This window comes from Passer domesticus, chromosome 6 (assembly GCF_036417665.1).
Source record: "Passer domesticus isolate bPasDom1 chromosome 6, bPasDom1.hap1, whole genome shotgun sequence".
Classification (NCBI taxonomy): Eukaryota; Metazoa; Chordata; class Aves; order Passeriformes; family Passeridae; genus Passer; species Passer domesticus.
The window spans coordinates 18,515,776-18,538,350 of record NC_087479.1 but is presented as its reverse complement, the minus strand read 5'-3'; the positions used below and the strand labels follow the sequence as shown (position 1 = coordinate 18,538,350).

Here is a 22,575-nt window from a genome sequence, read left to right as displayed (position 1 = left end):
AGCTGCTACACATCAAGACCAAAAGAATCTTCTGAAGACATCATTTTGGGAAATGCGAAAATGTACATAAGTCTTCTGAACTCCTAACACTGACCATGGGGTTTTTTGAGGTTTTTTTGTGGTTTTTTTTTTTTTTTTCTCCCTAACATATTTAGGACACTGCAACAAGCACAGATTAGTTTCTCAGTTATAGTTCAAATACTAATTCAGCATCTTTTGGGTAAATCCTGAAGTTCTGAATCAGTAGACCTTCAGGTTTTCAGTGCCAGTCACAGAAAACACCATTAATGGTGACAACGTTGATGAAAAAAGCCCACATCCTTAAATTAAATGTGTACTTTGGACATTAGTTTTATGCAAGTATCATAGTTAAGAGAAGAAAATTAAACTTCAGAAATTGTCTTGACAAAATAAACAGCATATATCAAAAAAAATTAATTGAGCCAAGTACTTCTAGGTTTTGGTGCAGATGTTCTTCATCGTGGAACCCAAAATACCATCCTGCCAAATCACAGTAATTTTCTGACCTTTATCCAGGTTCTGCAAAAGGAAGAAGGGAGAGATGAGGTTATGCCTCTGTCCCATCTTCATGTTTTAAAATGATGTTGCCAGAGAACCTATCCAGCCAGATAATATTCCCAAACTCTACACGACATACCAAGTTTTGGAAAGCAGATGGTAAACATTACTGCAGCATGACAGTAAGGATGGTCAGGGGCCTGAAGCTCATGACAGAGAAGGGAAGGACTAGGGGATTGTCTTCACACAAACTTAAGGTTAGGGGAGGTCTTACTGCTGACTGCAGCTGTACAACAGGAGACTGTAGAGAAGGCAAAGCCAAAGTTTTGTAGAAGTAAACAATGATAACATGAGAAGCAATAAACAGAAGTTACAAGAAGGAAAATTCTGAGTAGATATTAGGATTTCCTCCTCTCCCTCTTCAACCTTTGGAAGAAGTCAAATCTCCTTCTTTGGAGATATTCATGACTCAATTGGACAAGACCATGAGCAACCTCTGTTAACTGTTTTAGTATGACCTTGGACTGGATGTCTCTGGAAGTTCCTTCCATATGACATGATTCTGTAAGATCTGCAGTGAATTATGAATGCTAGGTGCACAGTTTTACATTGGAGAATAATATGTATGGGAGGGATAACTATATTAATCCTTTACTGTTTTCTTACCCCTTACTGAATATTTGTGTACCTTTCATAAGATTTTCTGATTTTTAATACAGGTAACATAGACTCCAAAGCTAGTAGCTATACTTCACACCAAAATCGTTCTGTCAGCTTCATTTATTGAGAAAATACAGCAAACAGTAAAGTGCTAAGTGTATAGTTTGTAAGAAATAAGTATAGCGAAATCTAGTTATCCAGCAGCATCAATTAAAATCAAATATTTTAGCTATAACACTTTCCTGTGCATTTTGACCCTCATTTGGTAATGCATAAGGTAGTTCCATTTCCTTTTGCCATGATGATTTTTTTTTTCTTAAATGTTGCATATGCATGCATACATACATTTAAAGACATATATATGAACTTCCATCTCCAGATGCAAGATGTTCTTCAGAATAGGTACAATATTTGACTACTATAATAGGTACAATAAGACTAACTATTTGGTTAAAATCCAAGCATATTGAATGTTATGATTCATAATCATAACCATTCAAGCATGTTAGTGGCTTTAATAAAATTTAGCTCATGTATAGGGCTGGAACTGTCAGTGGTGCAACTTTTCAAGTGATGAGATGTCAATAGCTGTCATATACTTTTAACATACATTTAGTCATTTGTGAGCTTATACTTCATATATGTCATTTTTCCTCCATTGTGACCAGGGGAAAGATTGTCTGATGGTGCCAGAGCTAATTTTGCCAAGGTTTACATCAGAGTAAAATTTCTGTGCCACCAGACTAATTCTGAATGAGTTTTATTGCTGGAACATCATCAGAAGGATAGGAGGTCTAGGCTGGACTGGTAGTTTTAGCTTCAAAATTCAAGGACAAGCTAATATTTATTTCCCACTCAGAGTCAAACAATATTTTGCCTTGGTTGTTTACAGAATCAACAGTATAATTCACATTTTCTCTTGTATCCCTATACAGTGCCTTCTTTCACTCAAATTTACTTGTAGAGCAGGAACATGAGGCAAAATGAGATCTAAACTGGGGTTTTGTGGGTTTTTTAGAGTTCAAATGCCTATCCTTCCCTCTTAAATTACTTAGCTCCTTCTCAGAACTCCAAAAGTAGTTTAAAAACCCCAAACCTGCAAAACACGCAAACTCAAAAACTCAACTGAACTTATTTTTAGAACATAAAGTAGAAGATTCTGCCAAAAATTACATACTCTCATTAGGGATTTCTCCTTATTTAGATCATTACAATAATTTCAGACAAACTTTTTTCAAGTATGCAAAAAGTTAACATAGCTTTTAAAACAGGACAATGTTGAAGCCACTAAGAGAGAGCTCATATTAATCTCTTTGTCTGGCTATTTTTTCTTCATATTTTGGCTGGACAGAATCTTCCAGATCTGTAAATCATTACAGGACTTTTTTATATCATATTAGCCACATCAAATGCTATGATAACACAAATGGCAAGGCTTTTAAGATACTAATGCAGGAGTAACATGGCCCGAAGGGCCATAAATAAATTTAGTCAGTGCCAAGAATGAATACAGGCCTGGGGAAAAAAAGTCTTTCTTTTGGAATTTCATGTTTCCTTCCTGCTTGGAACATTATTATTCTTGGCTGAGTATTTATGACTATTCTGCTGCATGTCGATGGATATATCGATGTACATGCAACTGAACTCGTCCTCAGAGGATAACATACAGGCAAAAACAGAGACACTTTTCCTTTTGGCTTTACTTTTCCCATGTGATTAATTATCTTTGTTATGCTATGAGGCAATATTACTGCAAATAGGTGGAACAAATGCAGTCATATTTGGAAAACCCTCCCATTTCTGCAAACCAACAAGCCACAAGAAACTCACTAACACCGCTGTGCATGAATTTAAAAGGGTTGCCACTAAGTCCTGTGCCAATTTAATTTTTATTTATTTATATAATGTATATTTTTTGGATGTGGAAATATACAGTTCTGACAGAATATTAGAATCTCTACTCCCTGATCACTTTCTACCTCCATAATCAAGCATTTTAAACTGTAGAAAGGAGCAAAGCTCTCTGACTTAAATTATTTCAGTCCATCTGTGTGAAAAGACATGACAAGTGCAAATATTCATGTCTATATAGGTGCCATGACAAAAATTCTAGTTACCACAATAAGTTTATTTGAAACACATGGCTTGATTTTAAAACATACAGTTAGTACAAGAGCAAACTATTCCAATTTCATAATTCAAATACCTAAAATAGTTAATTATTCTGAAAAACTCCTGTGATATAATACATTTATATAGATAAGTATATGTTGTATTGACTATGTGAAAGAACTGAGTGATAAGGTTATTACAGAGTTACATGCATTCTTTGTGGAGATTAACTTGAAAATATTTACTTAAGAATATGGCTCCTTAATATGTATCTGAATGAAACTCACATTTTATTTCTGCTATGGAATATATTGTGAATTGCTGCCACTTAACACAAGTCTGTAAAAGAAAATAAACAATTCTAATTATCTTTATGCCAAGAAAATGTCATAAATTTCAGAGGTGCTTAGCATATACACCTGCAGGCAGCTACAGCAGTTCATCACTAATCTGAACACAATTCAATCAGCTAAATAAAAAGAAACCCTTCAATACTTTAATTGCAGTGAGATACTGCTTTGTCTGGATATAGTCACACTATGGATGTAGGAGCTGTACTGCAGAGCAGATATTTCTTTTTCCCATGATCTTCTAGACAGATGGAAACTAGAACTCTCTTGGTCTGTCTCTTGTATCTACTTGAACAATAGACTATGGCACCTCTACTCATCTGTGTATGATGCTAGCAAATGTGGTATTTTACTCCACATACATGATGATGCAGCATATTATAAAAGGATAATAAGATGAAAGACCTTTTCTAGGTCAGACTGAAAGGGACCATCTATGCAACTCTCCTTTTTAGAATAGGAGAATGGATGATAATAGACAATGGAAGAAGGATAGAGAGGCTGTAGTAGTATTTTCTTCAATTCTCCCCACACTAGTAAAGTGGAATTCCACAAGATAGATGGAAAGTCACAGTCCTCACAGTTTAGCCCTGTTGTATTTAACAACCCTAAATGAAGGGATTTTTCATCAGAAATACATATAGATCTTTTTGAAATTTTTATTCTTCACAAATTCTTGTATCAGTCAAAGTCTAACTATACACATCACACCTCATTTTGTCTTTTTCACACCATCAATTTTTAATTTCATTACTCCTTAATTATTTTATTCAAAAGGAAAGTGTTGGTCTGTATGAATTAGAAATCTATTCCCTACTTAACTGCTCCTTTCCACACTGAAGAGTTTTTGGGGTTTTTTTCTGACTAGGGAGAACCAGAAATTCAAGCAGTGTTCAATATAAAGACACATGCGTAGAGACATAAGCTTGCTAGGAGATAGAATAATTGACTTTTTTTCTGTTTGTCTAGACACAAATGCAGAGAGGTTTTATCCATTACCAGGGAGCCTAAGCACTATTTTAAAATAGAAATAAGAATAATCTTCAGATTTGGCCTTACTATAAAATCTGGTAGATTCAGGCAGGAATTTAGTGGCAGGGATTTAGGCAGGACTTGTGAAAAGGTTAGTTAATTTGCTCGAGCCTATAACTTCAAAAAGGCAAACTTTCCACCATAGGTTGTTGAAAACAAAATCCTGAATCTATCCTACTTTGTTTACAATGTTTCATCTATGAGCATTCAATAAATGCAGACTTGCTGAGAACAGGAAATTGAGTTTCCTAGGTTGAAAATTAATCATTAAAAATCATAAAACTGACTTCCTGCTTTATCATGAAAATGTCAGCTTTACGTCTGAGAAGCCTAGGACTTCCTTCAAGCTAACAAACAAAATTGCTTATAAGAAAAACCTGTTTTGAAAGCAAGGAAAAGACAATTATGATAGTCCTAACTAGCACTGAAGATGGGAATATATGTTGACATATACCTTAAACAGATCAGATGAGAAATAGCACAATTGAAATATACTAACATATGATACTATACAGACAATTATGCAGACAACATATCACTAAATCCCATGTTTTCCATTAAGTTTTGGATCAAATGTAATATTCATCAGTACACCCCTGGTAGTTCTTTAGAAAACCTTTCAGAATTTATCTTAATTTAAAATGTAATATGTTATTTTATAGAATGATAGCATATCCTCATTTGTAAGGGATAACTTTACCAGGAGCTGAATGAACTGAACTGGCCTGTAGTTTCCAGGGTCCTCCTTCTAAACCTTCTCAAAAATCAGGACAATGTTCACCAGCTTCCAGTCAGCTGGGACCTCTCTGGATTCCCACAGCTTCCTCATGAGGGGAAGCAGAGGGGGTGGCACTGATCTCTTCTCTCTGGTGAAGGGTTGCAGGGCCCAAAGGAATGGACTGGAGTTGTGTCAGGGAAGGTTCAGGTTGTCTATTAGAAAAAGGTTTTTCACCCAGAGGGTGGTTGGGCATTGTAACAGGCTCCTCAGGGAGCATCAAACCTGAGAGAGTTCAAGGAACATTTGGACAATGCTCTTGGGCACGTGTTGTGATTCTTGGGGCTTTTCTGTGCAAGAGTTGGACTCAGTTATCCTTGTGGGTCCCTTCCAACTCATCTTATTCTGTGATGAGATGTCCCCTAAGTCTCCTCTTCTTTAGTCTGAAAAAATCCATTTTCGCCAGTTGCTCCTCGTATGGCTTCCCTCTTTTTTAGAATTTCTTACTCATGGCATTGCCAAACACTGAGGTTTAGTAATCACAGCAGTCTTATAAAGTTATAATCATTTTTTATAATTCTAGGCAGTTTGATGAAGATTTTTTTTTTTTTAAATTTTGGCAGCTATTGTGTGGCTATTCTTTCAAAAAATAAAAGCAATTCCCAGTAGTTGTCTAGTAGCAATTCCTCTCTTCCTATAAGGAAGAGAAGGTAAGGAGAAGCAAGCAACAATCTTTCTCCATCTGCTACATAGGTTCTAGGCTGTCTTTAAATTCTGAGGACTAAGTAGTCTGCTGGTAAAACCTCTGTTTCTGATCTTATGATCTCCCAGTACCTGGACTCATTCTGCTTGTGAAATTTTAGCTAGTGTCTTCATAGTATATGGTTTTGTGGCTCTTTTCCCTCAAATAATTGATGTGTATGAAAACAGCAACATACTTTGCCATCATGTCAAGCCAAAGAGGAATAGCCAAAGTTATTACTGATTTTTTAATGTGCTGTGGCTGCAAGTAATGTCAATGGATCTCATGGGAGACAGCTTTCAGTATTTGCATTATGGTTCTGCAGATGGAAGGTAAGTGGGAGGCAGCTTTCTTACAGGTCCTCTTTAAGGGTGGTATAAATATAGATTTCAGCAGGACATAAGCATCTGTCTGTGATTAATTGTAGCTAGATAAAAAAGCCCTCTAAGACATGGCATTTGGGTTCTGGCTCTGATTTCAGACTACAGAACAAACTTAAGGCCTCACGTCTTTAAACCCATCTTAGATTTGAGATATTTGTAAACAGAATGTTGGCAGAAACTTATTTTAAGCAATCCAAAACAGTCATACTTGATACCATCAAAGTGAGATTATGTAATTATGTTCAGGAGGATATATTCTCCTCAGCAAGCTTCTCAGTACACATAGGCATCACAGCTCTGGGGGAGTTTGAAAACCTTCTTGTCTCCCCTGTGCTCATGAGTTGCCAAACTGTCAGTGCTTGCTTTTGTTCAGATGTATGAACACAGTGTGTTATTTGTTTGAAGATAAACTTTTTACCAATAATATCATTTTTACCAATAATATCATCTCTGTTTTTAACATTTGTTAAAAAATATTTATTTGTACCATTGCTTGTTTTCAGATCAATGGTCATACCTTGTAGCAGATAGCTAGGGCTTTAACACTTTTTTTTAGTTTAAATACATTTTACTTTATTTTGGATAAAAGCATCTTACTGGGACATGAACTGTGTGATAATACCATGCATTTTTCAATTCATCAGAATCACCAGATGAACAAAAGATCTGCAGCCCTTTTGAAGAAACCTATTAGCTAGACATATTTCAAAAGCCAAAGATTTATTAGCCAAGTGGGAAAGGTTATTTTTTAGATTCGTTTAATACTCTACAAGACTTTAGGAATTTTAATTGGTCCTTAGACCCTTACCCTCCTTTAGAATAAAGTTTCTTGTGGTTATCTCATTGAGGCACACATGAATGCACACACATTGAGCCCATTAATTTTGTGATCTTCTAGAGAAAGCTATGCAACTTTGGAGACCTCTCCAGCTGTTCCATAGTTGGTGGAAAAGAAGATATCATACCACTTATAGACAGATTTGAGTGGTATTTCCTAAAGAAATCAATACTAGTAGTATGGCTTAGCTGTGTCTCAAATCAATGAAACAATTGCTTTGGCCTCTCTCTTTTATTTAAGGGAAGTACTTGGAGTTCCTGACTCCCACAGGTTGAAACTTGAGCTTCATTTTTTTCCTCTTCTTTCTTTTAAAAACAATCTCCTTTCCTTTCTTTTAAAAAAAAATCTGTTTTAGACATTCTGTCATCCTAGGCTGTACCTTGTACAGTTCATTCTTGCACATTTTCCCCAGCTGCTGAAGGAGTACACATGGATCCAGAATGACCCATGCCGTTCCAAGTAGCAGAACTTTCTGCATAACTGCATCTCACCTTCAACAAGACAGTGCCAGCTGTACTCTGTGAGCTAAGATTTTTAATAGTGTGGGAGACGAACTGCAGCATCTGGGAGAAAACTAATTGAATCTTGCAGGGTTCTTTATTTTGTTTTAGTCAAGCTTTAGCCCTGCTGATATTACTGAAACCACTGCATTTACAGCTAAGAATTTTAATACTAAATTAGGGTATGGCAGAGAATGACAGCAACAATAATTAAATAACTGTGTTTATAGTGGGAAGATGACTTAAATGCAGCTGATTAACTGAGTTAGAAGGAAGGATATTTATGCAAATGTACGGGAAATGCAGAAAAGAGAACTGTCTTTCTCTGCAGGACTCATGTTCTTTCACATGCTACCTGACAAGATGCTTTAAAACTATGACTTTAGAAATGTTAATCCTGTGAAGAGAAATGTTACGTTATGAAGACTAACAGTAAATGAAGAGAAATTTGGCATGCCTCAGAGCACTCCAAATAATGGTTTGTCATACTGATGTCAAATCTGAAGTAATCCATTATTTAGTATGTGTATAACACTACCTTTTTAGAGATTGTTTGGATTGCAGAAACTTTTTGTCCTAAGGCAACCAAAGTGGCCCCAGAAACCTGATATTACATTTCAAACAGACTTTCCCTGATGTACAGATGTAAGCCAGATGACCTTTACTGAACACAAGCCTTTTCATTTGTGATAAGAAAACAATTGAATTGACCCAATGATTTAAAATTTAAATATATAGACAAAAGTATTTTTTCCCAAACTTCTCCACAGTTGGGATTTGAAATTACTTTGCTATGTCCTGATGATTTTCACTGAGACAGTTTAAAACAGTTGAGAAGAAAATGTCCATGATACAGTAAGAGTTTTTATTTTAAAAAATAGCATACCAGCTAACAAAAAACTCCAAACTTAACCAAATCAATTAAACAAACAAACAAACAAACATACAAAGAAATCTTTCCCAAGCCTTCAAGGCTGAAATGATACGTGTCATCTAGCACATGGTTTATCACTGAAACCTTGCTGAATACATTAGGATGAATTGCTGGGAGGCTGTATATAAAGAAATAGGGGGAATTTTTTTTTTTTTTATTTCTACCTCTTTGGAAAGCAGAGAGAATGTGGAAACAATCAGAAGTATACATCAAAGTCTGTGATTTTACATAAACATCTGTCTAGAAAGAATATAAGAAAATTGAAAGCCATTTACTAAAATTTCTTTTCCGTGCTTTGGTAACATATTAAAGTTTGAGACCTGTGGAAGTATGGTATCCCTTTGCTAAAGCTTTTTTCCTCACACTTCTTGGTCATTTTTCTTTAGCCCTGGGTATGCATACCCAGTGCTCTTATACATTTCTGCTATCTAGACTACTGGTTTTACAGCTTGTTGTTTAAATTTTATTCCTTTTGCCTTCCAGTCAAAGCCTCTGTTCTAATTCTGTTTCCTTTAGGAGTGTCCTATGTTACTCCTGAACTACGATTGCTCTGTATAAAACCCCCACTTATTCATATAAATAATCAATCCCCATTATTTATATAAATAAATATAATATTTCAAATTTTATTATTTTTGATAAATAGAGAAAAATGTTACTAGAGACAATGTGAAATACTAAGGTAAATAAAATTCAATGTAACATTTGGATTCTATCTCCCAGATACTATTAGCACAGTTTTCCAATGTTGAAAGGCTGAATTGACAAAAGCAGGTTCATTAATGGTCCTGATGTTGAAAATCTCATTATTACACTCTGATATTACATCTTAAGAAGTTATTTATATTATAATTCACAGCAGAATGGAATTATGACACATTCTCTTCACCTATTACTGATTAATACTCAGTAGTATTTATAAAGGATTTTCTGCTTGCAGAAACTGTAATTTACTGCACAGAATTGCTTTTTCAGCATCTCCCTTTTTGAAAGCATCATACTCAAAAAGGAAATACAAAAATACATTTTACAAAAATGTAACTACAAGTATTCATATTACTGCTACTGCTTTGTATTACTGATCACTGGTCACATGGATCAACCTTTGGAAAGCATGATAACAACAAAAGGCATTAGGCTATCAATTAAATACTTACAAATTTCTGAATTTAGATGCTGATGAGCATCCTTTAATTAGGTTAATTCCTGGTGTCAGGAAGCAGGGAATTATCTTTGCTGAATTTGGACCTAGCCCACTAATAATAACAAAAATATTGAAAATCATAAAGAAAATTGAAACTCATTTTTTGAAAAACAACTTTGTAATCTGAGAGTTCTTCAGGTAAAATGACTATGTAAGCTCAAGTGATTTTTCATGAAGTGTGGAATTTTAGACAGAATCTTGTTAATCTGTAAAGCATTCTCTTTCAAATTATTGATTAATTGTATGCTATTCTAACGAAATATGCAATCTGATTTCTTAGAAAGTTACTTAGGTGTCAGGGTAAGCAATAGTTTATTTTGTAAATTAAGCTGTGATAGACTGTATAATTCAGAAACTTTTAGCTAGAAAAGTTTTTCACCATATCGTCAGTATTATCCAGACATTTTTTTAAATAGATGGAACATTTCAAACACTGGAGGAACATTGTTTGTGATTTGAAACTGACATTTTCACCTGGATGAAATTTGATAGTGAGATAGCTATAATCATAATCATAAAGAAGCATCCTGACTTTGAATAACAAACAGGGTCATTTCTGCAAATTAGAGACAAGTTTTGAGAGAAGATTAACATCAGAATTAAACCTGTAATGTAAATGGCCTCAGGAAAAGCAAATTAATCTTAACTAAGCAATATGAAGCCAGTATTGGCAATAGTTATGATTTTAAACCAAGCCACCTGCCAAGGCATCATTCTCTCAGTCAATTCCATTTTCTTCAATTAGATATAAACAGATAAAGCCCAAAGGATTTTAGCAAGAAGATAAATGTTAACTAATCAAGTCTGAAATAACGTATGAGCTCTTCTTTGTCACTTGTCTCCTCGAGCATCTGGTCTCAGCTACTGCTACACTGTTAGTGAACAATGAGAAAAGGAAGTTCAAAGCACTGATTTATGCAATAGCTCATTTGGCAATTCTATGTGCATCTGGCTGTATTTAAAGAACAAGACAGCCTTCGTTGCATGAAATAACCTGACTGCAGAAACTGGACAAGATTCAGTAATATTTATAATGATTTTGCAGTATCAAACTTAGAGTTCTCTTTTGCTTTCTTCCTGGAAATACATATTCTTCCTGGGTACGTTCCTGGGAATAAAAAGCTAAGAGCAGGAATCTATTTTTGGAAAGCATTAACCTCTCTAGGTTTTGGTGTTAGCCATTAAATAAAGATAAGTGGAGAGGAAGATCTTCCTGGCGAAAGGGTAAAAGACCTTTCAGATAACAAAATATTTGTAACCAATCCAGAAACTGCATAAAGGCCATTTACTCCTAGATTGTATGGTGCCTAAATACACAAACTCTGTACAAATTAAACATTTAATCAAGTAATGGGGGACTATTAAAATAATTTACATGGCAATGCCTCCTTATCAAGAAAAGTGTAACACTCAACTGTAGAGGAGAGAAAAATGAAAGAAAAAATTCAGTTTGGAGGCAGTTTTTTAAAAATTATGATAAAGTTCAAAATTAATGAAGTTTAAACTGAAAAATTATAGCTGCTACCTAGGAGTCCACCTGGACTACAGAGTATTTTTTTTTTTCTAAATGTAAGAAATTATACACAGAAAAGATTTTATACAATATACTTGTATAACTTTACTTCAAGGAAAAACAAAGCCTATACTTTTTCCCCTCTTCCTAGCCAAGAGATGGCTATCTGGATTCAATCTCTTCTCTTTAGCACTAGGATATGCAGGTATCTTGATGCAAAATCCCTACCTTCATTTCAAGCTGATTAGACATGACAGCAGCTTCAATCTCAAAGCCATACAGCAGCATTAATACACAGTGAGGTCCAGGCTGATGAGTTCCTCTAAAAGGAGGTGATCTTTTGCCTCCTGCTGGTTAGCATACATTTATCGATCCAACAAATGAGAGAAAAGTTCTTAACCTCTGGAGCTTATATCCATGATTTCAGTTTTAAAGAAAAGTGTGCTCTGCCTACCCAATTAAAACCAAAAGTATGAAAAGCCTCATCATTTCTCTGATGAGAAATCATTTCACACAGCCTGTGCAGTGTGGGAAGGCCAGTCAGAAAATGAAGAATAAGGAATCTTGCTATATCCTGCAGCTCAGTGATACCTCTGTAATTCATGGACTCTTATCCTTGTCTTCCCATTGCATGCTATATATACTCTCCATTACAATGACAGTGTACAAAATACTTCCCTTTGGAAATATGACTTGGGAACCCTGCAAGCTCCTTTGGCCTCCAGTCTAACCTGGATCTGGTCAACTCCTACCACGGCAGTTTAGGCACATTATGATTTGTCACTTAACTGAAGTCAGTTAAAATAACTGCATTCAGACACATAATCCTTACCTTATTCCTACTCCAATACCATTAGAAAATTACAATAATCACTCCTTGACACCCCCACAAGCCTTCAGGTCTATATAGGGTACAATTTGAGTCCTCCTAATTCCACACAGCTGCACAATTCCTTTTCTTGAGCCTGGGCGTAATTAGATCCTGGCAGCTGCAGGGCAAGAGCTGTCACTCCACTGTGACAGTATCCAGACCAAGTGTTACCTGCCCTATGAAATACAAAAGTTCTTTCCTTTGATTCTTTTCACTTTTTTAAAATAAAGACTTCATGAGATAATCCCAAAGCAGTCAGAACCTCAAAATAATATCTTTGTTCTAATTAATGTTTATTTTAACTGACAGAGAGGTTTTGACCTTTAACCAACCACCTTATCAAGAACAGCCTCCTTATGATTAAAAGATGACATAACTGGTTTGAGTTGATTTTAAAATTAGGCTTTTAGGTTAGAACTAGAAGGGAGGGGTCAAAACCAGTAAATTATGAATAAATAGACATTAGAAGACTCTATACCAACAGCTTTTGTACATGAAGCAGAATGCATAGGGCATAGAGGCAGTGGAATTGAGCAGTGCACTATTATTTCAGCAAAAGTAATATGACCACTGTATATTTTATTAGGTAAGTTAAATACATACTATTCAAGCTTTGGCTTGAGAACTGCCCTGTTGGAACCATGTAAGGATTTTTTTCAAATTACTTCAAGACTAAATATGTTTTTGTGGTTTCTGATATACCTCAAGGTTACTTTTTGCTCCATTTGGCATGCAGGAGGGAGGTGAGAAATGTAAAATATAAGCATAAAAATTGAAATATAGAGGATATCTTTGAAGGAAGAAAGTTATTAAAAAAGCATTGCTTGTGTCTGGTTCTCTGGAATGGCCCAAAACTGAGACACTTAAACCAGCTTATAAATTGAATTTAATACATTATATTAATACATTATAAAGGGCATTTTTTCTATGCTTTTGTAGTGGTTTGACCCTGGCTGTAGGCCAGGTGCCCACCAAAGCTGCTCTATCACTTTCCCATTCTCAGCTTGCCAGAGGAGAGAAATACAATGAAAGAATTGTGGGTTGACATTACAGTCGTGGGCTAAACAGGCTTGACCCAAGATAAAAGAATTTAATTTATTACCATAGCTGTCAAAGCAGAGTAGGATAATAAGAAATAAAACCAGATCTTAAAAGCACCTTCCCCCTACCCTTCCCTTTTATTCTTGGCTCAGTTTGACTCCCAATTTTTCTACATCCTCCCCTCCAGTGGTACAGGTGAATGAGAAATGAAGAATGGTGGGTTCTGGTCAGTTTATCATTCATGTCTGCCACTGCTTCCTCCTCAACCTACTCCCCTCCTCCAGTGTGGAGTGATGTTCCCCAATGCTCAGTATTGGTGCCTGTCCTGTTTAATCTTTATCAATGATTTGGACAAGGGGATCAAGTGTTCCCTCAGACAGTTCACAGCCAGCATTATGTTAGGCAGGAGAGTTGATCTGCTGGAGAGTAGGAGGGCTCTACAGAGGGATCTGAGCAAGCTGGATCCATGGGTCAAGGTCAATTGTGTGAGTTTCAATAAGGCAAAGTGTAAAGTCCTGCACTTGGGTCACAACAACCCTGTGCAGTGTTACCAGTCAAGCTTGGGGAAGAGTGATGGAAAGTGTTTGAGCAGAAAAGGATTTGAGGATGTTGGTTAACAAACATGAGCCAGCATGTGCCCAAGTGGTCAAAAAGGTCAATGGCATCCTGGCCTGTATCAGCAGCAGTATGACCAGAAGAACCTGATGATCTCCCTGTACTTGTCTCTGGTGAGGCTGTGCCTTGAATTCTGTGTTCAGTTCTGGTCCACTCAGGACAAGACAAACATTGAGGTGCTGGAATGTGTCCAGAGAAGGACAGCAAAGGTCATTAAGGGTCTGGAGTGAAAGTCATATGAGGAGTGGCTGATGGAGCTGGCAGCATTTTGCCTGGAGAAAAGGAGGCTGAGGAGAAAGTTTATCACCCTCTACAATTACCTGAAAGAAAGCAGGATGGAGATTGGCCTCTAATGCCAGACAGCTAGTGACAGGATGAGAGGATATAGCCAGCCTCAAGCTGAGCCAGGTGAGCTCAGTGTGGATATCAGGAAAAGCTTTTTCAGTGAAAGGATTGTCAAACATTGGAAGAGGCTGCTTGTGGGGCTGGTCAAGTCACGATCTATGGATGTGCTCAATAAGGAACTGTGTGCTAAGATTTAGTTGGTATAATGGTGTTTGGTCAATGGTTGAACCTGATCTTGGAGGTCTTTTCCAATCTTAATCATTCTATGGCTCTATCAGCTTCTCCAACATGAGTCCTTTCCACAGGCTGCTGTTCCTTGGAAATTGCTCCAGCCTGGTCCCTTCCATGCCTTTTAGTCTTTCAGGCACAGACTGCTGCAGCATGAGTCCCCTGAGGCACACAAGTCATCCCAGCAAGCCCTCTCCAACGTGGGATCCTCTACCTCTGGCCACAGGTCCTGTGAGGAGCCTGCTCAAGAACAGGCTTCCCAGAGTGCCACAATGTCCTTCAGTCTTCCACCTGCTCCTCCACAGGCTCCAGGTGGATCTCTGTTCCTGCATGGAACCCCCTGGGCTGCAGGGACGCAGATGCCTCACCATGGTCTTCACCATGGGCTGCAGGGGAATCTCGGCTCCAGCCGCTGGAGCACCTCCTGACCTTGTGTCTTCAGAGTTATTTCTCACATATTCTCACTCTTCTCTGGCTGATATTTTTTTCTATGCACTAAGCTGTTGTGTTTTTTTTTTTTCTTCTTAAGTATATTATCCCAGAGGTTCTACCACCATTACTGATGAGCTCAGCCTTGGTTAATGGTGAATCCATCAGTCATCTTGCATTTATTCTCTTGTGCACAGGTGAAGCATCTGACATCTTTGCAAAGAAGACATGTTTACAGAACCCCACTACCAAAACCTTGCCACACAAATCCAATATATCTGTATACCTTCTTAACTCACACTGAACACACAAATTGATTTTTAAAAAGGAGGTAAAATGGTCTCAGAATTATAGTTCAAGGATGCCCGTTTTTCCAAATTGCAAAGTTTATTATGGTAAAATTGAAACTACAAAAATTTACATTTAAAGCAGTTAGGATACATCAATTTATTCCTTAAGCAGATTTCTGAGTAAAAATGAACTTTTTTTTTTTTTTTTTTAAGCAGAAAATAGCCTCTTATTTTCACTGATACAGCCCCTCTGGAAAATAAAACCATTAATTTATTTGTGAAATGTTTTCAACTTAAACTTGAATATTTATTTTTCATAAAAGTTCCACACTTGGTATTGAATAAACTATTAGAATAATTGCACAAAGTGACTAATGGTAAATTACTTTGAAATATCTATCAATTACCAGGTCAAATGCATACCATGAACAACATGACCTACTATCCCATATAATCTGTTTATAGATGTTTTGATTCTAGCTGATTTTATGTTAACTACATAAAGTGCCATGCTTAAGTTCGTCACTGTTATGAAAGGCAATGAAATTTATTTTCCTAGAAGTTGTGATCACAGCAAATATTTAATTCTCTTCTAGTTATATACCACAGCCCATATTATACTGACATGCCCTCTTTTACAGCTATCACTACTTCAACATCTTCATTTTCCAAAACAAGTTATTGACAAGGTTGCCCATTTCTCCATCCTGCAGCACAGTGATGGCACAGGAGAGATATTTTACCTCAGCACTTGAGTGGGCAAAAGGATGTGCACTTGCAGCTACAAGTCATGAAGGTGATAGAAAAATAAACAGGATAAGCCCAAGGAACAGCAAATAGGTTAAAAGCTGATAATGCTGATAGGGAAGAAAGAATTTTAAAATATGTTAAGCCCCAAGGAAGTAGAGTTATGATAAGGATGTGACGGGATATAAAAGCTGATTTGTAGTCCACCTTGTTCTTCCTTTTGAATGTGAGATGTGAGGTATATCAAACTACTGGTGAATATGTTTAGCTGGACATAGCTGGATGAGTTATCTAGAAAAAGGTGGGCATTTTGAGTATGTTATTTTGAGATAAGTAGACAAAGTGATGCTTTCTTATTTTTCTCTAACCAATATTTTTATAAACTTTTGTAACAGTTAATATGAAATGTCTTTTTGTAATTTACTGACTGATTTTGTAAGAATTTTAATGTAACTCACATAGAGAATGCTTTGGCTGGGAAACATCAAAGCATACCACAAAATGATGATAAGCCTAAAAGAAGAGTAAAAAGCATGCTCTGATAGTGCCTAGCACCCCATTACATATTATGGGCTGTGAATAAAAGTTCACTGAACATAAGTAAATAATAAATGGAAGTGATTGCACACATTTCGTGAAGACAGAAAACAATGAGTGTTCTTACTATCCCCATTGATGAAGAATTACAAAAAAACACACATAATTTTCACATTAGAAAACCAAAGAAGGAGATACTTTCCATTAAAGTCTAAGGCAGTCAATATTTGGGATAAAGAAAAGTCTTCCTAAAAATTCAATTAATTTTGGTGTCACTAAGTATTTGTAAATCATGATTCAACCTCCACTAACTCTGTAAAAGGGTATATTAGTAATTCTGTGCTTGTCATATTTCCACTGTGCTCATCTGTTCATCACCAAGGTAGGCAAGTACTGGAGGTAGCAGTATTGAAGCAAGTGTTTAAAAGAATAACAGCATAGCAGTGAAGCACAAGGAAGGACATATCCTCGAAGACAGGATATGTAGAAATTATCACAGAAAATTTTCACAGAATAAAGAAGCAAAAAATTAGTTTTTATACATGTATCTATATGAATCAGTGTTATGCAAGAAATGCATCTATGCAAATAATCAAGGTTAAAAAATAATTCGTCTGTAATGATGAAATTCACATGGATTTTTCTCACCATTGCACTGTAATTGTTTTCTTTGTCACTGAACAGCAGTAATTTGTTGGCAAATAATCTGTTTTCCCTGTCTCTGTAGGAAAAAATTATGGGGAAGATAGACAAAATATATATCAGAACTATCATAGCCATAGAGCAATCATAACTATAGCTGGCTAAAACATGCAAAGTTCATGAAAGATAAAGGGAAGCTCACATTAGTTCCTGTAAGATGAAAACTCCAAAGTTATAGTTCCTCATGGATAAAAAAGTTAATAAAATCTTGCATAAGCTCATCAGAACTGCAAGGTCCCAGGTAGTAATGGGCTTCCCAGGCTCTACTGCTTTTGGTGAAACTGATTTTCTCTTCAGTATCCTGTTTGACATGCTTTGAAAGTGACAGGCCAATTTCACTGTGCATCAGCATTCCCTGTTTCCCCCCTCTCTTCTCCTATCACCATGCATGAAATGAAACAGCTGCCTCATGAACCTCTCAGACTGATTTTTCAGCCCTTCTGTGGCCCCTAGATTTACTCTATACCCACTTGGCAATTTGTTCAATATATTTGCTCCATGAAGGACACTTCCTTCCCCTGTACATCTGTTAGCTCCTTTCCAGATCCAACGGTCTTTGAAACACTGTGTCCTAGCACAGAGAACAAAACTCTTGGCATGGACTATCAGGATGGAAAACTGTGTCACTTTGGAAACCTACCTGGCAGTGAACATAAACTTGGTGGTCTCAAAGAATCTTAAAACAACACAGTTGTTTTTGAGATGAAAATTCACTTTCACAGAAAATAAATAATACATTCTAATTACAGAAATTATGCTAAGATAAAAGACAATTTCCACAGGTCACTATAATAATTTTTTTTTTTCTTCAGAAAACATCTGTGTGTAAATCAGCCAATCAAAACCCTGCTAGAATTATTCAGGTGGTCAGTTTTATTTTTCTCTGCTCCTAGTTTCTTTTAGGAATATAGCTAAGCATTGAGACATCTCCTCTCCTCTCCTCTCCTCTCCTCTCCTCTCCTCTCCTCTCCTCTCCTCTCCTCTCCTCTCCTCTCCTCTCCTCTCCTCTCCTCTCCTCTCCTCTCCTCTCCTCTCCTCTCCTCTCCTCTCCTCTCCTCTCCTCTCCTCTCCTCTCCTCTCCTCTCCTCTCCTCTCCTCCTTTTCATACCTCTATTGTGTTCCATATTCACCATCCTTTTCATTCTTGCAACAGATGCAAAGCTGAGTTGCAAAGAGAACAACTAATTGCAATAAAAACAACTCCCGTTAATTCATGGGGAAACACAGTCCTTAAGTGTGATTATTTGCTATTTTGAGACATTTTGCTGTCACATTTTGTCACTTCCTAAACATCTTCAAAAAGTAATGTGATTATCTTCAAAATTACTAAACTAAGGAGCATCCTTTTATTCAGAAATTATGTCTGAATTTTGATAATTATAGTTTAAAATATTACTTTAAATTTTATGTCAAAGTAAATATCAGAGCAATTGTAACAGTTGATGCAATATAAAATTACGCTTACTTTACAAAGAAGCTTACCATATGACTGCATACATGAATGGCATGTTTATATAAGATTTATCATTATTTTGTGGGTTGGATAGCTCAGGCAGTATGGTAATTTGAAGCTATAGCTATCCAGGATATGTATATGCTGGCTATATACATATATATATATATGTATATGTATAATGTATATATACAAAATGAAAATATATGTCAAATGTGCAGAGAGAAAGAAACAAATTGAAAGAGAAAGAAGGAAGGTATTCTAGGCTAAAACAATCTGGATGAAGAAAAGCATTGGAAAAACAGTGATGAAAAAAATATGTTATCCCCCCAGCAGGTTTTCTATTTTTTTCTAATGTTTTTAATAATTTTGGTGATTTTCATAACACCGAGTCTTTAATTAAGTCAATGCAGTTACCTTGACGTGGCACAACCATTAAATGAGATGATACTTAGATTTTCCCAAAATGTTGTAAGAAAGGCCCTATTTTTGACAAGTACTTGGAAACATAACATATTTAATAATAATTAAGAATGAAAGTAAAAGAATTGCCCAAAATCTCTAGTATAGGTTGTAAGTATTTCATTATATTCAGCAAAGTTCTCACTTCATAAATTATTAAATGATAATGTTATGAAAATATCACTGAAATTCCAATTTTAATTTACTAATCAGTAGCAACTATTCCTTCAGTTAAAAATCTTTAAGTCTGATGTCTGGGAAAAAGGGAAAGAAAGGTTAACATGATAATGAAAGACCCTGAATGGATGCAGCTTAGTGGTCTATCAAAATTGAAGTATACCTCAACTCAAATTTGCTAATGGTGTGGGGAAAAAAATTAAATGTTCCATTCCCTAGCCAATTTGCTTCTTTATGTGATTTATAACCATTTAAAACAAGCAGATGGCAGCATTTGCACTGGAGGAAAGAAAAAAGGTATTTAAAGAGTATTTAGGTGCAAGCCGAGGTACCTTCCAGGTTCTCTCTTACAGTTCATTTGACTGTGGACTTGACAGGCCCCTTTATGATCTGTTTCTACTGGCTGAATGAAAGTAGAAGGTTGGCTGGGTCTTGTCTGAGTTTGATGAATCAACTCCTCCCATCCTCACTTCCTCCTGATCTGACACAGTTGAATTCCTGATGAGGTGTCTCATTCTCCTTCCATGGTTGCTCAGGGAATCGAATACTCAAGTTTAACTCATTGTGACGGGCTGTGTGCCAGGTGTCCTTGTAATGTTTATGACTTCATAATTGTACTGCACTAATGTTGAGCAGCCAAGGGTGAAAAGCAAATTATTTGGAAAAGTTTCAAGGTCAAGAGTCTTCTGCATTATCAGCTGCTCCCACCAACATTTTCATTCCAGATCTCCTCTCCCTAACAAAAAGAAGATCACTGTATTGTAATTTGTCTGACAGAGAATATCATATTAGACCTTGTTCCAATATGACAGGACTCTTACTTCTGTTAATCTTTTTTTAAAATTTTATTCCATTACCCTGTGTAAGCAGAATGAAATCTATAAAAATATTTTCTTCCTTTTTTCTTTAATACAGAAATTTCAGCTTTGCAATGGTGAGCTGTATCTAGACCACTAGATACACTAGTGTCCTAATACTTTCGCACAACGTGTTTGTTGTATTTTTTGCTCTCTTCATATTGGTTCTAGGAGAACTTTATCCCACTCAAGCTGCTTTGCTTTCTCTAACAGACTGAATGATCACCAGGGAAAGGATCAGAGCCTGACTCTTCTCCCTCATGAAAGCTGCCAAGTCATGCAGTTGGTATTTTCTTTTTACGAATGTCTATTGAATACTTAAATAATTTTCACAAGGCAGAATCATTTCACTAGGGAAGAAATAGAAAAAGATATATAGTTCAGGATTCCAGCTGTTTAATAATTAAAGATCTTTCTCAAAAAAAAAAAAAAAAAAAACAAAAAAAAAACCAGAAGAGCTCAGCTGAAATCCTTCCTTCATGCCCTATATAGAGAAGATAGAATTTTGCTCTCAGAAAACAAGGAAAACAACCTGGGCAAAACCAGCTGCTCTTCACACATCATCAGGTGTCCTCTCAGTGTTACTACTAGCTTGAATGTAGCAGTATATTTTTGTACATTTGTACAAAACTGATTTGTACATTTTTCCAGGACACAATTTAATTCAGATCTTATGTGTTCAGCAGAAATGCAGGTTTTGTGGGAAGTAGCCCTTTCAAGGTTTTGACATATTGGGCATTTTGGATTTTAAAAAGGTAATTTGATGCCTAAGTTTCCTTTGAGAATCCAGTTTGTTTATACATTTTTTATTTTATATTCTGCTCTTTTTCAGCATCATCTTTCCCTTTGCGTTCAATGATTGTTAGGGAGAAATTTTTGCCTTTTGTGAGTTTTTCTGAAAGGAAAAAACTTTTTTATGAAAAATAAAGAGGATCAATTTCATTCAACCTATTACTTGCAGTCTCCTGCCCCTTCAGTTTCTGCTGAACAATCTGGCACATTTGCAGTTTCTATTAGCTAGTGACACAATCTTCATTGACAGGCCTGGAATGCTAATGGATTTCTCTCTCCCTTATGCAGTGAAATTAAATAGCATCTCTAAGTCCATCAGGAAAGCTGACAAATACCAACTACATGAGAAAACAGGCCAGGCAGCACCCTCAAGGTGCCAAATGTTGGCAGAGGTTTTTCATACCTTAGTGCTTTCTCTACAGGGCTCCTGGGGGCTGCCAGGAGAATTCTCTGAGCTAGGCACAGCTGTCATTTTCACTTGACTAATGCCCCATGTTGGACAAGGAATAAAGGATCTAATAGCTAAAGTACCCCTAATTTCACATGAGCAGCATAAATTGGCTAAAACACAACACACTGCAGATTACCACTGCACAGCTTGAGGCTTCACAACCCCTATATGAGCCAAGTGAAGTGCAGGCTTAATGGCACACTTTAGAGCTATACAGATAGCTGTCCCCATTAGGCATTCCTCTCTCTGGGGCCTGGTAGTCTTCACAGTCACATCTGCTGGGCTGATTTTTGTACATGCATTGATCTTTGTTCAACAAGGCCAACAGGCAAAAGTATTGATCTCTCAAATGCCTTCTTTCTTAAGGGAATGCTGCTTAGACTTTTTGGAATCATAAACTCATCAGAGACAGAGTTAGCACTGCTAACAGAATGGCAGATTCTGGGCAAAAAGCACGATGGTTAACTTTTAACTCTCTTGGAGTGTCCTTTCCACCTTGAGCAAGGAAAAAAAGCCTGTACTTATAAGCTCACAAGAGAAAAAACCCATTACATTCTTGAATAAAAAAACCCCAAACTTTATTGTCATTTCATAATGCTTTCTTCCTTTGGTAAAGGTCTACAGGAATAATCAACTAAGCTGGAATTAAAAACAAGCTACTGTCTAAACAGAGAAGAAATTACCCTTGGTAAAAAAAATCTTAAATATATACAAGTCTAGAAATTTCTCTCTCCTCTTTAAGGGGTGCCTCTTAGACTTGTCAGACACAGACATTTCAATAGTGTCATATCTCCAGAAACAGAACAAATTTACCAAAGTTCACATTTTTCTGTATGTAGCTACAGATTTTATTTGGGGTGGAATTCTGTTTGTGTGTGTGTGACAGGCCGGCAGGGAAGGGTGCTTGGTATTTGTTTGTGTTTTGTATTTCCATGCCTAAATCCAATGTGGTAAAGCAGAATCTGGCATCAGGCCTGATGGATATCTTCTGGTGGCCACATCAGAATAGAGGGCTGCATATGAGATTATGTGGGTATTAGCAAGAAATCTGCCAGCTGCTAAGAGAAGGTGATACT

At 36.4% G+C, this 22,575-nt stretch overlaps 2 long non-coding RNA genes across 3 annotated transcripts; one reads left to right on the top strand and one right to left on the bottom strand.

Annotated features, from left to right (window-relative positions):
* Window positions 1-415: 415 nt before the first annotated feature.
* On the bottom strand, window positions 416-20,020 carry LOC135302088 (uncharacterized). 2 transcript variants are annotated; one of them, XR_010363780.1, is made up of 5 exons: window positions 19,732-20,020; window positions 17,254-17,326; window positions 9,943-10,041; window positions 3,579-3,630; window positions 416-540 (listed from the first exon to the last, which is right to left on the bottom strand). It is a non-coding gene; the product is annotated as an uncharacterized LOC135302088 (long non-coding RNA). The 2 variants fall into 2 exon arrangements; XR_010363781.1 differs by lacking the exons at window positions 416-540; window positions 3,579-3,630; window positions 9,943-10,041 and adding an exon at window positions 15,550-16,581.
* Window positions 20,016-21,094, top strand: LOC135302089 (uncharacterized). Its single transcript, XR_010363783.1, has 3 exons — window positions 20,016-20,073; window positions 20,470-20,538; window positions 20,943-21,094. It is a non-coding gene; the product is annotated as an uncharacterized LOC135302089 (long non-coding RNA).
* Window positions 21,095-22,575: the final 1,481 nt, after the last annotated feature.